General features: G+C 38.9%; 1 long non-coding RNA gene across 1 annotated transcript in view; it reads left to right on the top strand.

Moving 5' to 3' along the window:
- The first annotated feature begins 490 nt into the window (after positions 1-490).
- Positions 491-17,452, top strand: part of LOC309647904 — a 33,728-nt gene continuing 16,766 nt past the window's right edge. Inside the window, exon 1 of the long non-coding RNA XR_014256383.1 lies at positions 491-3,328. This is a non-coding gene — a long non-coding RNA (uncharacterized lncRNA). The remainder of the gene's footprint in view (positions 3,329-17,452) is intronic.

Consider the following 17,452-nt stretch of genomic DNA (forward strand, 5'->3'; position numbering starts at 1 on the left):
AGAGGGTGGTCAGGAGTGATAATGGGCTCTTCACTAAGCCAGCTCATTTACCAACACTGCCCTGGGCTGAGAGTCAGGGCTCGGGTGCCCCTCCCAGATTACATCACCCTCTCTGTATGACGTTGTATGCCAAGCTAAATTCTTCCATTCTGCAACTGGTTTTTATATAAAATGGCTGAATAATGAAACTTAGAACCATATGTCTTTTTTCACTTTTAAACATTATTCTGAAGATGCAATCAAATAACCCCTAGCTATCCTGTGCAGTGATTACATTTTAAAAGTTGTGCCAATCATTCATGTAGAGCTTAACACAGTAAATAGGAGGCAGCTTAATGTCCTACGAAGGACATTTAAGCAAAGATCGTGTTTTTCTTTCGTCTTTTCCACAATTTAACATCCACTAAACAGGATACTGACTAAGGAATATATATGAAAAATATATTATCGAGTATATATATATATATATATATATATATATATATATATATATATTTCAGTGTATTTTGGTTTTTTTGTATTAAGTACACCTCGAGTCCATCTTATGAGAAAGGCAGGTGGGTTGTGATCTATCATTCTGTTTACAAGAATCAGCTAGCATTCATTTAGAACTTCTGTTTATGTGCCATAAAAAAGAGGGTATCATATGATTAAAGGTAACCATCAAATTCTTTGGTAAATAGCATTGGGCAGCATTTGACGACAGGAGAATATTAGAAGGTAAGGGCTTTCTAAATGCCCAGAGGGTTAAATACAATGAATGACATATAGCTGAATATAGCTGACATTATCAAGCACTGTTGTATCATTAATATCATTTACAATTCAACACACGCCTCTTAATAGGAATTAAATGAATATTTTGGAGAATTTCAGGATAAGTCCATTTTACAAAATGAAAAATACCAGCTTGGGTCCAGCGACGCTTTTGCCCTTTTGAAGCAGTAGGGCTGACATTTTCCAGCACTAATGCTGTGTTTATTCAGGTCTTGGGATATCATTTCATTAATCATTTTTCATTTCTGTGAATGATCACTGTGCTCTTGAAAGACATTATGCCTTGCTTGTTGCCTCTTAAATAGAAATGAAAAAATCAGAGTATAGGACATCAGGACGTAGTGATCGATACAAAGAAAACAGTGAGACTTTATCCTTGTACAAAAGTAGGTAGCTGCTAGATTTGTTTCCCTCTAAAATGTATTTTTCTAGCAAAGTAAAACCACAAGTAATAAAGTTGGAATATAAAATATATACCAGTGAAGAGAAATGATAAAATTTGCTGATTATTTTCCCAATATTTTTTTTTTTAATAAAATCAACAAAGGCTTTGGCTTCCAATTTTATTATAACCCATTTTCTGGACTTGAGATAAAATACTTCCGCTTTGGAGCAAAATTCCTTCCTAAATACATCCAAGTTGATATAAAATACGTAGGTAGAAAAGAGATACAGTGAAATGGGAGCTAGACTACCCATGATTTTCTGAATATGATTCACAGTTACATTGTAATTTATATCAAAATATAATTCTGACAGGATGCCATAGACTAATTCACAAGGTTCTAAATAATATATCTTGTCAAAGTAGTGCTTAACATCAGAGTGTGCAAGAACATGTTCCAGAGCGAGCAAGCAATGGAATCAGCCCAGAAGTGACTGTGCAAGAGGTCAAGAGGTGATGTCTCAGCCTAGCCGCAATAACTCATGTGTCCTTTGCCTATAGTGTGTTGATTATCTGTATAAGTTACAGACTGACAGCATTACAATCAACCTGCATCAATGAGTGCCATTTGGTAAATTAAGGGGTCAAATGCAAATAGTGATGATTTCATTATAACAACAAAAATTGGTTTCTTTAGGCAACACTGTGATCAGGAATTTTTATTGTGAGTATTACCTTATAAAATCTATTTAGGCTTTTGTGATGGGTGATTTTCTTTTAATTTCAAACCTAGTGAAAATGAGTTACCATGACTACATTTTTTCTTTCCACTATTATAACCATAATTTCTACCACAAAGTATTCTTATCTGCTCACCAGACATCATGAAAATTTTTAACTTGATCTCTGAGTATGCCATTTTGAATATTGGAAGTGTTCACATTTACATAGACATTTAAAGAAATAAAGTAAAAATTAGCAGCCTATAGCATCCTAATTACCATTCTACTCTAGAAATCTAAAACTTCAATTAATCAAAATGCAACAAATAGAGCTGCCATTGAGATTTGATTAAAATAAACAAGCAAACACAAGTAGTCCAGGTTATTTCCTAGCTTCAGCATTTTTTTAGTCCAAAGCTCATAGCTTATCCACATATCTTGTACAATGAGGCAGAGGAGTCATCATTATGACATGAAATGCTAGCACTTCCTCAATCATCAACAAGATAAAAATCATATCTTTTATATACTATCTACCAAGATAAGAGCACGAAGAGGATATTCTAAGTGCTTTTAGAAAAGAAAGTTGAAATCAAACTGTTTAATATCTCCCTGGTTTTACAGACACTTGAGATAACTGTGGTTTTAATTTAGCGTAAGAGCCAGCTATTTTGATAACTCAATAATTGGTTTTAGATAGATGGATGTCACCTGGCATTCCCCTAATTGGAAGGTGATATATTTTGGATGATCATGTGGTATTATAAATCCCTACTGCTTATGCTGGCCAAGGATTACTGTGTAAAAGATTACCAAGTAAGTGCAGCTCCAAAGCTCATAAAATCAGTGTGATTTATTTAAAACTGCCCTGGACTGGACCAACTACTGATCATTTCCACCAATATATCATACACACTGGGATGACAGCAGGGACTTGGCACCTAATTACAAAGATGGGAACATCTTTTTTTAAATGCAGGTTTATATCTCAAAGGGATTCATAATGAATGCCAATTGAGTTCATTTTTGCCTAAGAAGATCTTAATCTTTCTACCTCAGGAGTCTAGCATTATATTATCTACAACAGTCAGACAAGGATGGTAAAGGTGTTAATATGGCTACCATATTATAGCCAAGGAAGTGATGAGAGAAGGTGAAGAAAGATTAGGACTGTGGCACTCACGGAGTCTCAGGACAGATTATGTACAAGAAAACATGTGTTTCAGCAGGTAGTGATATGGGCTAGAGCATATCTTGTACTGTGAAGAACAAGATAAAATTCCACAGACTTCGGTGTTTACAAAAATCCTTCCTCTTTATTTTATTTCTTTTTTCCCACACTTAGCCCTTGGATAAGGCTTTATTAACAAGTCAAAGAGGATAAAGGTCATGAGGGATTTGTAGAAATGCTGTTCAGAACCCAGGACTGCATCTTGGAGACCAGGTATGTTGAATCTCTGTAGGAAAGGTCCATAATCCACACCTCTGAAGGGAAAAGTAATATTCAGTGGCTGTAGCAGGCCAATTTGGAATAAGTATCAGCAAATTAACTTTTCCCTAGGCTTTAGAATAAATTTTTCCTACGGGTAGGAAAGTGGTGGCGTGGTAGGAATAGGATGTCTAACCTAAAGGATGTCTCATGGGCCTCATTAAAATAAGCAGAGAATAAGAAACTTGGAGGATGTGAAGAAATGAGAGGAGCTGGGACTTAGTGGCTAATGAGTAAGGGACCAAGGGACCAGGAATTTGTAATCTGGATCAGCTACTTCTTTGCCGGGTCACTCTGGGAAACTGACTTCATCTCTCTATTCTTCTGGCACCTTGCCTTTAAAGCAAGCTACTTAATCTTACCTCATAAGGAGGCTGTGAGAAACAGATAATAAAAGCAAGCTTGAAGACTTGCAAGTATACAAAAATTATATAAATGTGAAAGAAGAACAAGGACTACTGGAATATATTACATAAGTTATATTTGATTAAATAAAAGGCTTTCACTTGCCTTGACATGTATTTTATTCGTTTTACATTCATAAACCAAATGATACTGAGCTTGTATTACTTATCTAAAAGACTTTGCAAGCCTTCTGAGGTTGTTACCACATTAGAAGCAAATTAAAGATTTACAACACAAGATAGTGTTTCTGATAGAATGGGGCCAGGCAGAGAGGCAATGAGACAGTATTGATTTTTTGCCCAACAATTTCTTGGCTCTTCAGAGTTCAAAAAATGATGTTAAAACTCAGCAGTATTTCTTTCGTTTGTTTTATATTTTTACCCATATGAAGGTACAAGCTTATAGGGTATATGCTTATAACAAAAAATGCCATCTAGTGCCATCCATAATTTTCATATATGTCACATAACTAAAGCAGATTTAACCTAAAAACTATAGTGTTTCTCTAAAACATATGCATATTCGTTTCTAGACTTTGACAAAGTGAAAGCCCAGTAAAAATCATCAAGAACTATTTGAATATTTACGTTAAGGCCAAACCACAAATCTGGTTCTGTCTAGAAATCTCTAACAAGCTGGAACATACAAAAACTTCTGACTGGTAGCATTGTTTTCACTTCCAAAAAAGACACTTAGCGAATTTGTTATTAGTTTAAATGGATACACACCTATACCCCTCTTTCAGAACATTTGAAATAATAATGACCAGCAACTTCCAGTTAAAATGTTAATTATTTACAATTTTATATGTCAATTATACCTCAATAAAGCTAAAAAAATGTTGATTATGTATTAATTTACTAATGAACTGACTTTGCTGTTGTTTTATCAATGAAGTACAATTAGACATGAACTCTACTTCTAGGCACAAACTCTGCTTTAATATGGAGTTTGGCCATCACAGTTGTGATAGCCTGAACTGGAGAAGGGGTCGACTTGGGGACCCAACCTGCAACCCAAGGCATGCCAGAAGTAGAACTGTCCATTGAGACAACTCAAACCCAGGCTTCTGCCTTCATAGGGAGTCTTAAGCTCAACAAGGCTAAGAAGCTGGTGACCCTCTTCTGAAAGAGTCCCACAATAATCATAATCACATAGCAGCTATGTATTGACAGCCATGTATTGACTGTCGGCACTGAGCAAATATCTCATGGAAGCCTCACTACCACTGTAGTTATTTCCACCGTCATTTTACAGAGAATGAAACTCAGGGATGGATATCGGGCTGAGTTATAAAGCTTTGCCAACATCGGGAGCAAGTAGGAGACAGATCTGGGATTTGAACTCAGGTCTGTCTGATTCATCCCCTATAATAGAGTGCCTCCCTTGGAGAGATGAGAGCTTAGCCATGTTGGTAATACCCGTCTGTTTTGTTGTAGAGGTTCAGGGTGGCTGCTGTAGTGAGTACGGGTACTTTCTTCTCAGCCTTCCTACTTGAGTCCTCCGCTCACACCACTGCCAGCAACTGATGGACAAAAAAAATCAATACTCTAAGGTGCCCCTTCTGCACACAGAATGGGTTGAGTTTTGCCAAATTTGACTCAGATTATGTGAGGTTCCTGCTGAGTGAAGCTGAAGTTAATTACCTTAATGCCAATTAGAACAGGTTCATTTTAATATAATTCTGAGTAAAAGAGAAACAACCGATTCTGACTCATTCTTAATACTTGAACTTTGAAGTTGCTCAGAAGCAACTTTGGTCTGGAGGAAAACAATGGCTGGAAGGAAAGGATCTGGACCATTTATCAATGAATAAACTTATTAGTGCTATGTACAAAGGAGAAAGAATAAAGAAGAGGCATCTCTAGTTTAATTTCTGCAATAAATAAAAGGAAAACATTGGAAGTGTGTGTTTGTGACTCCAAGGACAAGAAAAGATGTATTCGTTCAAAATCATTACCCTATTAAACTGAAAGAATACTGTCTTAGAAATAGCCTAAAATTATGCAAAATAAATCTAGGCTGATTTACACTATAGTATGTCCTATAATAATAACTGCACTTGGAAAAGTCAATGCCAGATTGACACTGTCTAGATTTAAGCAGAAAAGTACAATGAAATATTAGAAAGTATTTGTGAAATAAGATGATTTAATGATTATGAAAACAGAGGTGAGAAGAATGCTGGATGAAAGTTGCAGCAGGTTTATTCTATTTTCCTTTATCAGAACCAATTTTGTAATTACATTATTCAAAATTTATTGATCCTTTGGTCCTGGTGGCCATGATTTTTTTTTTTTTTTTTTTTACCCAGGACAGGGTCAATCCAGTAATTTACAGATGCACAATATATAATCAAAAGTGTAGATTTCTCAACAGGAACTCAAATACACGTGAGTCTCTACATTCCAGATTTGCCATTTTTAAGCTGGGATATGTGTTGGACTAATCTATACTCTTTCTTCTAGTATGACAACACTCAGCCTGGTGGCATATAGTACTACTTACGAAGATGAGAACAGAGAGTGGGTAACATGTTTCTTAGGATGGCTTTGTAGAGTGGGCCAGGAAGATTATATGATCCTATGATAGAAAATACCTCCTTACACATTCCAAAACTGGAGAGCCACTTGGAACAATAGCTCCTCTTTGGAGATGGAAGTGACAACAGCTTTATTTAGCTTTGCATTACACCAAGTGCTGTCTCAAATAGTGGATGTTAAGCCCATCCATTGGTCATTCATGTTTTATTGCCTTTCTTTCATTAGATTCATGTGTAACTAAAGATCAGCAAGAGAGAACAGATTGGGAGATAGGGGTGAAGCTTCAAGTACTGAAGGAAGACAAGATCTGTTTAGTTGAGAGGATGAAAATATTAGACAGTTTGGCTTCTACCCTTAAACAAATCTCCACCCATTCATTCCTTTCTCCTCCTCCTCCCTCTTTGGTATCATCACATCTGATACTTGATGTTCCCTGAAATAAGTATAGCCTATCCAAAGACAATGTCAAGAGCTTTCTGTATAATATTTTCTTGTTTACATTCTGTAAGAAGCAATACATAAGGCCAAATCAGAACAGAATTATTTTAAATAGAATGTTTTTTAATGACTATGAGTGGAATACACATTTAAGTATCCTTCTGGTACCATTAGGTAAATGAAAGTACCTTCTAACCAACAAAATTAATAAAATTTCTTCATGTCTTTGTTCTTAGACACGATTATCAATTTCCCCTGTCCAAGTTGAGAATATTTTTTAGATTATTGCTAAGGTTATACCTGTAGTTACAGACAGACTTGGTTTCTACCCCTGCCCTTATCTCTAGGAAGATGATTCTTATTGCCTTCTCGAGCGTGAAGAGGCTAAAATGCCCACCCCACCCCTCCACCCCCCAACCCCCCAACCATCCTCTGCTCACTCCTGTGTCCAGGCTTGCTCCTACTCAGCTCTCAGAAAAAGAGTTCTGCTATGCCCCTCAGAGGGGAAGGGCCAGGCTACAGTCAGGAAGCAACAGAACAGCAACTGCTGCCCTCAGGATGGCACTGCCCACCTACTGCTGCCAACATGGTCCAGCCAAACAGGATGACATCCCCCTTGCAGGGATTCTGACAGACTACACTTGCTTTTGTGAGGTAGGAAGAACAGTTAGTAGCCCAGGTCCCAACTCTAACACCAGACTAGTTGTACGGCCTTGGACAAGCTGACTTGGATTAAACTAAATTGTCTGTAACTAATCTGGCCAAACTGTTGGTGATAAAAAACAAATATTGGGATAGAAACCCAGTCAAGCCCTCTAATTACTTACATCCAAGTAATAAGATTCATTTATTATTTAACAGACACTACTGAATCTCTATTGTACTGGCCTTAGGAGACTCAAAGCAAATAAAAGATGCATCTGTGGTGTCTCTTTATTCTTTCACAAATTTTCTTTTTTTTATATAAATTTATTTTTTTATTTATTTTTGGCTGCATTGGGTCTTTGTTGCTGTGCGCGGGCTTTCTTTAGTTGTAGCGAGTGGAGGCTACTCTTCGTTGCGGTGCGTGGGCTTCTCATAGCGGTGGCTTCTCTTGTTGCAGAGCACAGGCTCTAGGCGTGTGGGCTTCAGTAGTTGTGGCATGCAGGCTCAGTAGTTGTGGCTCGTGGGCTCTAGAGCACAGGCTTAGTAGTTGTGGTGCACAGGTTTAGTTGCTCCGTGGCATGTGGGATCTTCCTGGACCAGGGCTCGAACCTGTGTCCCCTGCATTGGTAGGTGGATTCTTAACCACTGTACCACCAGGGTAGTCCCAACAGCAGCTTTTTTTTTTTTTTTTTTTTTTTTTTACAGTATATTTTGGCCACACCACACAACCTGTGGGATCTCAGTTCCTCTACCAGGGATTGAACCCAGACACAGTAGGACTGCGCTGAGTCCTAGCCACTAGGCCACCAGGGAACTCCTTCTTTCACAAATATTGATCGAGTTTATACATTGTGTCCAGTGCTGGGCAGGATGTTGGGGATTCAGAGATGAGTAAAACCATCACTGATTTCAAGGAGCTCTTAGTCTGGTAAGATAGATGGAAAAGAAAATAAATATTCACAAAACTCTGTTTTAAGCACAGTGATACAGATGAGCATAAGTAGGATAAAACCACTGAATAACAGGAGAGACAGCACCTTACTCTGTGTGCAGTGAGGCCACGGGCCTCAAAGATCGCTCTCAGGGTAGGAGAAACTGGAGCTGAGTCTCGAAGGAGGAGTAGGTTGTTTCACAAACATTACAAAATATCTTCTCAACACATGCATCAGTAGTTCATTGGTTTTTTTTTTTTTTTTTTTTTTTAGTTCATTGGTTTTTATTACTGATTAGCACTCCATTGTATGAATATAACACAATTTGGTTTTCCATTCTATTAAAGGACGTTTGGATTATTTCTAGTTTGGTTTGCTTGCATTGTTTCTAGTTTGGGATTATAATTTTTAAAAAGTTACTGTGAACATTCTCAAGTAAGTCTTTTTGTAGGCATACATTTTCATTTCTAGGAGTGTGTTTGCTGATTGCTGTTTTATATATGTGTGTGTGTATGTGTGTGTTAAGTTCATAAAAGACTGCCAAACTTTGCCAAAATGGTTGTAATTATTCACTTTCATGAGCAATGTATGAGTTCCAATAATTCCACAGCCTCTCCAACAGTTGGTATATCAGTCTTTTTAAAATTTTAGCCATTCTAGTCAGTGTGAAATGCTATTTTGGTGTCTTTATTTGAGTTTCACTGATAATGAATGATGTTGGACATCTTTTCATGAGCTTATTGACTATTCTTATATCTTCTATTGTGAAGCTTTCCAAGCCTTTGGCCCATTTTTTATTGACTAATTTGTTTTCTTATAATAAATATATGTGTGTGTGTGTGTGTGTGTGTATGTTCACAATACAAACATTTTCTCCCAGTCTGTGACTTGCCTTTGCATGCTATTAACAATGGCTCTCATGAGCGAACTTCTAAATTTTTTAATTTGGCATTTTAAAATTCATTTTAAATTTCATTCCAAGCTGTTTTGCTGCTAGAATATAGAAATAAAGTTGATTTTTGTTTTGTGACCTTGTATTCTGGAACCATGCTAAATTAACTTGTTACTTCTAGTAGCTTTTTCATAGACTTATTAGGATTTTCTACATAAATAATCATGTCATCTGCAAAAAAGACAGTTTTTACATTTTCCATCTTTATGGCTTTTATTTCTTTTTCTTGCTTAATTGCAATGTTTATGACCTTTACTACATAGCTGTTTGTTTGGCAAACAATTAAATTACTTGGAATCCTTTCTGTCCTATCAAAGTTGGTTTGGTTCTTTGTCAGGGCTGGCCTAGCCCAGTTTTGTCTTTAGTCCTCTGGTATGGCCCTTATCTGGGGTGTGGTCTTTGCTCACAGAGTGTGGTGCTTTTGGGGTCTGAACTAAATGCCCAAGGTTCTCAGAGATGTCTACCAGTCTAACAGGAGCAGAATTCTGTCTTCCAGCCTTATGTAACTTGTAATATCTCTTGTTCTGCTCTCAGCCCTCAAGCAATCGTTCTCTTTTAAGACTCACAGAATTTCCCCCTCTGATTGCATAGCTTAGCCCTTAACCAAGGATTCACTGAAAACACATTCATAGAATCCTAGGGTCCCTGCTCTCCTTAGACCCCTCCTTTCCAGTACCTATGCCTGAGAATTCCAGATGCTTCAGCAGTCCTGAACTCTCATCTTAGCCTCCACAGCTCAGCAAAATCACTGTTCTCTGTTTGGGCTCCACCTCCCTGCACTTCGGTCCAGAGCATGCCCCCAGCAGGAAACACAGGGCTTATCTCATATTTCTGTATCTCAAGGATTCCCTGCTGCTCAATGGTGGAAAACTTCATACATCTTTTTCTCAGTTTTATAGTATGTAGGGAACAAATTTGGTAGCGGTAACTCTGACATAGCTGGAAGAAGAAGTCCCACAATTTAATTGGTATCCTCAATGCCTGGCCTGTATTCCATCAACGTAGGATGGATGGATACATGTATAAATGGATGTATGAACAATTGGGTTAGTGAAGAGATGCGTGGAAAAAACTATGTCTTTTCCCAGCATTATTTTTCTCCTTAGCACTTCTCACAATCTAATATACTATATAATTATATATAATATACTATATAATTATTTATAATATACTATATAATTATATATAATATACTATATAATTATACTAGATAATATTATACTATATAATTTACTCTTTTTTTGCTTTGTTTTTTGTATCACTCCCACTGGAATGACATTTTGTTTGTTATGTTCACTGATTTATTCCTAGTATTAGAATGACTGACGTATACAAAGTGTTCAATGACTATGTGTTAGAATGGATTGATAGATTTTTAAGGATGACCTGGCTTACTTTTACAGAAATATGCTGAATAATGAAGTAAAGTTGAGAGGTATAAAATCCATCAATGGATAGTTAATGCTTTGGGGGGAGGGTCATTTTAGAATACGCTATCATTTTGACCTGACAGCTGGAATATTCATTTCAGTTACACCAACGCTTTTACTATTCCTCATTACATGTGCCAAACTTACTCTTGCCTTAGAAACTTTGCCATTCCATCTACCTAGAACCATCTCCTTGCTCTGCATGGATACAGTTCCTTCTGTCATTTAAAACTCAATTCAAATTTCACCATTTCAGAGAAGTCCTCTCTGATCTAAAATAGAACTGCCACAACCCCAGCTTCTCTCGCACTAATACTTTTATATTATATGCCTCTTATTTACTGGCCTTTATAAATTTCTCACTATCCTTGACTTCCATGAAGCATTTGACATTATCAAAACAAGACCATCATCCTGCGACCTCAAATTCTTCAGGAAAAAAAAAACCCAAAAACCTCTTTGTTTTCACAGCAGTGCAATCTTTAAGTGGTCTCCTGATTCCCAGGTTACCTCTTGTCCATTTTATAGTTGCCTCCACTTCTGCCTCCTGGTCTATCAATACTAGGGTTCCAAGGCTCTGAACTCATGGATTCCTGTAGTTTCAACCATTAACCTCATGTGGATGATTGCCAAACTTATCTTTTTAGATAGCCCAAATCTATTAGCCAAATTCTAGCTCTTCATTTCAGCAGACTCCTAAGCATTTTTTTCTCAATATGCCGTAACTCCTTAAGAGATTTCTGTCAAATCCTACTTCAGCTTTTTCTGGGGAGTAGGAAAGGAGAGACCTTGAAAGCAGGTTCCATGGTTTTTTTTAGGGCTACTTCATCTTACTCCTTGCCCAATGCCCCTTTTCCTGGTTCCATTTTACTTATCATCCAGGTCTCAAATGAAACATCATTTCCTCAATGAACCTTTCCCCATCTGCCCTTTCCTCTCACCCCAGGTGAGGCCCTCTTGCTATGTACTCTCATCGGCCGTTGGTACCTGTGAGTTCCACATCCCCAGATTCAACCAACCACAGATCGAAAATATTCGAAAAATATTCCAAAAAGCAAAACTTAAATTAGCCATGCACTGGCAACAATTTACAGAGCATTAACATTGCTTTAGGTATTATAAGTAATCTATAGGTGATTTAAAGTATATGGGAGGATGTGCATAGGTTGTGTGCAAATACTATACCATTTTATATAAGGGACTTGAGCATCCCCAGATTTTAGTATCCTCAGGGGTCCTGGAACCAATCCCCCACAGATACTAAGGAACGACTGTACTTTGTGTACTTTTCCTTTGCAGCACTGCCACAATTAAATCAAAAAATATTCCTGTATTTACATATTTTATCACTTATTAATATCCAGGTAATTACTTATTTAATTACTAAAGCATGAACTAATTAAAGGGGAAATACCATATCTCTCCTTCACTAGTATATCCTCAATGCCTCACACAGTGTTTGGCTAATGGGAGGCAAAATACAAACATGTGCTGAGAGAATGAACAAATACTCCAGTATCTAGGACAGTGCCTGCCTGGCATATGATAAGGTTTTCCTATGCCCTGATCCACCAACACTGAAATATTCCCTTTTTGGTGAATTAATAGATGGATGGATAGATATATGAACAACTCTCAAAAGTCCCCTAGTCTAGATTTCTGAGACTGGCATCCCAAGAATGATAGATAGATGGAAGAAAGAGAAGAAAAGTTTTTATTGTCTAATACATTTTGGTGCTGATTACTAAAACCGCCAGCATACTACCTGTCCCTATGGAGCTCACCTTTGAAATTCAGTCTTTCTTTCTTTCTTCCTTTTTCTTCCTCCTCTCCTTCTTTCCTTCCTCCCTCCCTCCCTCCCTCCCTCCCTCCCTTCCTTCCTTCCTCTCTCTCTCCCTCCCTCCCTTCCCTCCTTTCTTTCTTGCCTTCCTGCCTTCCTTTTTTTTTTAAGCAAATCTAATTCTGGCAAGAAACGTATTTTTAATATGCTTGGCACAGCTGCTTCCGCAGAGTTGGAAATGTTAAATAATACAACACAACATAAATAATAGAAATAATAAAAATAACGATAGTACTACATTGTTAATATTAAACTGATTCATTTAAGGACTGGCAGCGACAAGTGTTGGTTCAAAGGAATTAAACACTTGGAGATTCTATAGATACACAGTAAGTATTAATTGGTCTGAATAGTACTTACAACCCATGAGAGATTTGTTTTCCCACATAGCTATTTCCATCTCAGGTTCAACAGAGACCACACTGAAAGGCTTCTTTGTTTGGGTGCAGTGTGATGCTGTTGGTACAGTACCTAAATGTCAAGATGATATATCTAACACAGTAGATTTACACAGCACCATGCTTCACAGAAGCTTAATTGTGTTGTTTTAAAAACAGAATTGTGCCAAAGATCTGGCACTCTGCAAAGAATGCCAGATGGTTACCCTGGAAAGTCTCTTCTCAGAAACAGGTGAGTTTTCCATCTCACTGTCCTGCCCAAAGGTGAAGTCCTGCTCTGCCTTAGCTCTGTAGTATTCAGGGAACCAGTTCTCAGTAAAAAGCACTTTTCTGACAATAGAAAGTATTTTTTCTTCCAGTGGTGCCAAGCACATAGTAAGCACTCATAGATACTACTGATTGATCTTTTAGGTTTAAAAATCAATATCTCCAGCCCAATTTCATTCTGAGCACCAGCCACCAACTGCCCCCTCAGCATCTCTTCTTGGATCTCTGCTACTTAGAAGCCAAAGCAGAACTATAAACTCCTATCCACATTGCCCAACCCATGCTCCAGGCTAAATCAACTCCTAACCCTGGTCCTGTCCAACTCTGTAAAGGGCATCACCATCCACCAAATTTCTCAAGAAAAAAAGATAGGAGTTCTTATGGATTACTCTTGTTTTATAACATCCCACTGAAATTCACTAGTAAGTTCTGCTGACTAGTAAGTTCTGATGCCTACAGCATCCTCTCTTGCCTAAGTGGCCTCTCTCCTTCCACTCTTGTCCCTTTACAGCCCATTGACCAGTCAATTTTCCAGAATCCTGGGTAACAATGCAAACCAGAACATTTCACTCCCTTGAAAGCTTCCAAAAATATTTAGAATGAAATCCCATTCGTTGTCCCAGCTACAAGGCCTACTGATCTGCCCATGCCAAAGGAGAACCTACTTGCTACCCCTTTCCTACTCGCTGGCCACTACCCAGCCACACATGCCTTGTTTGGACCCTCAACACACCGAATGATTCCAGGCTCATAGGCTTGGCACCTGCTGCTCCTGCTGTTTAAAATGCTCATCTCCCAGATCCACATGGGACTTCCTCCTCCTTATCTTTCAGACCACTGTTCAAACACCATCTTGTCAGATTTCCCTGTCTCCTTTGCTCTCAATCATATTACTTTATTTTTTTCATAGCACTTAATTATTATACCTAAAATACCTAAAAGTGTTATTTGCTCACGTGAATTTATCATGTGTCTTCCCACTAGTTCATAAGCTCCTTGAGCTCAGAGACTGACTCATCAATTACTGCTGCATCCCAGTATGTAGAAGTGTGACTGGCAGGCTGGCTGAAAATGCAACTAAGACCAACATTCGTCTCAATGGTACCAGGGACCTTCCTGAGTCTTGAGATTCCGAAACTTTTACAGAGTAATATTTGGCTAGGATCAGTCACAGACAGTATAAAAGAACCTAAGTTCAATTTTCCAGAAAACAAAATGAAACAAAAACTGAGACAATATGTCCACAGAGATAAGGTGTATTTAGGCAGCACCTGAATGCCACCTGAGATCTGATTTTCAAGCTAAGCTCTGGGTGTACCTGGGGAAGCTGGTGCTCCAGGCACCCGAGCACCTCTCTGTTGCCAGAGCAACTCTGCTTTAATATGCTTTATTTAAAAATATAATTGACTTCCACAAAAGGGGGTATCTGATAAATAGGATTCTGCCACTGAAAAAGAATTAAGGGACTGCTTAATACATATGTTTATGTGCATTTAAAACCTCCAGAAATAGATATGAGGTGTTTCTAGTAATCCCACACTTCTCACTGCTTTCTGGTCCCACTGTTGTTGCCCTAGTTGAGAGACCGCCCCCCAACTCCCTTAGTTGGCCCTGACAGTATCTGGAAGTATCTTCTGTCCCTTCTGATAATCCCTTCTTCACCCTGCTCTTAAATTAACATCTCTCCTCCCAAGCCCAAATCTGAGCTGTCCTTCCCCCAGTGGCTCCTGGTGCTACTGAGCTCACAGTACACTCAGCAGCCTAGCCTGTGACAACCTCCCTTACTTCACTCCTCCTTCCCTATCTCTGCACCCTGCACACAACCCAGACCAGCTGTGCTCGACTGTTCACTTGACACTCCCCAATCAGAGCTGAAATTCTCCCTTCTCATGTATGGCTGTACTTGGGCCACTCCTCACACTGATTTGCCTTTTCATTTGAACTTACCAGTGGAAACCGCACCTGTGCTCCCTTAGGTTCCCCATTCTGCACCTTCACCTCACCTTGCCCTCAGAGACATATATCCCCCTCCCTCAGTGTCCACAACTTTGTTTGCACCACTCTTGTGACACAAATCATGCTATTTTCCTCTCTGGACTATAGACATAGCCAGCACTCATGGGGAGAGGTAAGATTTAGAGCAGAGGAATCCGTTGCAGGTCCCATTTCAACTCATACTATTTGTGCAAGCTCGGACCTCTGAGCCTCAGCCTCTTTACCTATAAAATATACATAATAATAACTACGTCTCAAAGTTGTGGGTATTGACATATATGAAAATAATTTGGAGGCTATAAACGTGATGTGTTCTTATTACTATTTGCTGCTTGAGGGCTGGGACCATTTCCATCCATCTTTGTACCTGCCCCCCAGCCCCAATGTGCATCTAGCAGAGTCCAGTCATTTCAACACAATTCTGAGAAAAGGAGAAAGGATTCATTCCGACTCAATACCTTAACTTGAACTTTCAAGTCACTCAGAAGAGTTCTTTTAGATCTGGGGGGGAAATGACTGAAAGAAAAGCTATTAGGCTATTTATTAACTGCTTTTATTTGCATAACAGATTATTTGGGGGTAGGTCCAGATGAGCCTCTGACAGAGTTGCTGTGAATTTAGGACCATGCTGGGTCTCTCATATGCTCTGAGAAGTCCAGCTCCCAGAAGTTTTGGGAGCTCCCAGCCCAGGAGCCCTTTGAGAGAGAACTTGAATGAGACATTTGCATCAAGACATGTATAGGTTTGTCCATAGTATATGGTATATTTCCAGAAGGGGGTTAGATAGGAGGAAAAGAAAATGGGCTCCTGAAGTGATGTCCCATGCAGAAGTCTTAATGGATGGTCCGGTCTCTGCATTCAAGTACCAAGGTTTGGATGATGCAGGGAGACGTTTCAGGGGAAGCTGTGCCTGGCTTTCCTCTGATCCAGCTTCTTTTCTATCTTGTAGTGCTGGATCACCATGTCTGGCTATTCAAGTTGTGCACTGAACAAGGGTCACATGGGAAGACATCATTCACATAGCAAATTTGTGCTTTTTTTTTTTTTTTTTGCTATTTTCTGCCAAAGGAAAGTCAAGTAAGTGTCTTAAGGAAGGACTGACTTTTTGTTTGGACTAGGAGAGGCCCTGGCAGGGCACTCTTAGAAGAAGAGGGCTGTTGACAGCAGAAAGAACTATGCCATTAAGAGTCCAGCAGTTCTATTTTAAGATATCCCTGCAAATGAACTGGCCTCAGGAAGTAGAAGTTTTCCTACTGGCCAGAGTAGAGAAAAGCACCAGAGCCCAGTGGTCCAGAAGCAACTGATGGAGGCCTGTAGGCAGTAAGCAGAGCAGACACGTGGTCCATGGGGGGCAGGGAGGGTCCCAGTCCAGGCCAGTTGGCCTGCAGGCTCTGCCCTCTGACAGCGCTGAAACTGCCACTGTTAGGCGCACACATAACTGGATTGTCACGATTCCTTCCTTACCATCTAGCCTGCACACCCCCACAACCCTTTAAAGGCAAGGACTGTTCGGTCATATTTATTACCTTAGAACCTAGTACAGGACCTGGCATATAATAGTAATTCAGTAAATCTGGTTGTTTGACTGATGCCTATGGGTTTTATAAGTTTTATCCAGGAAGCTTCATATACCTCATTTTCTCATTCCTTTTGTGCTTTCTTCCCAGACTTGGGGTTTTGGCACAAAGAGGTACTACTTTCAACATACAATATAAACTCTCACTCAACACACAAGTTAGAAAATATTATGGCAGGAACCCCCATGAGGAAGTCATCTTTCCAGGCCCTGGTTTTCTACCCTTCCTCCATTTCCAAGCTATCAGAAGCATTTTCCTATGCCCTAAAATTCAGGACACTGATCAAGTCAGTTAAGAAGGTTTTATTCCAAGCCTGCTGAGTATAAAGGGCTGCATTTTACTTTGGGAAGGGATTCAAAGTCTTTCCAAATAAATGACCTGCTTGTCTAGCTGTCAGAATGTGGACTTCTTTGGCATTCTTACCCTAGTCCTAATTCAAGTTCATGCGCCAAAAACGGAACTTCTGCCTCTTTCAAATTCAACAAGGTCTTCAGACCATGGCAGTCTTGCACAATATGGACCTGTTATTAGAGCAACGGAGGGTATTTACAGTGTATTTAAATAACATAGTGCAAAGAATTGGAGATTTGAAAGTCTGGCTGGGTTTGGAGAATTGACTTCCATAAATCTAAGACCTGAAAAATACCTTTTTTGTTC

This window comes from Balaenoptera physalus (genome assembly GCF_965194825.1).
Source record: "Balaenoptera physalus genome assembly, chromosome: 18".
NCBI classification, from domain to species: Eukaryota; Metazoa; Chordata; class Mammalia; order Artiodactyla; family Balaenopteridae; genus Balaenoptera; species Balaenoptera physalus.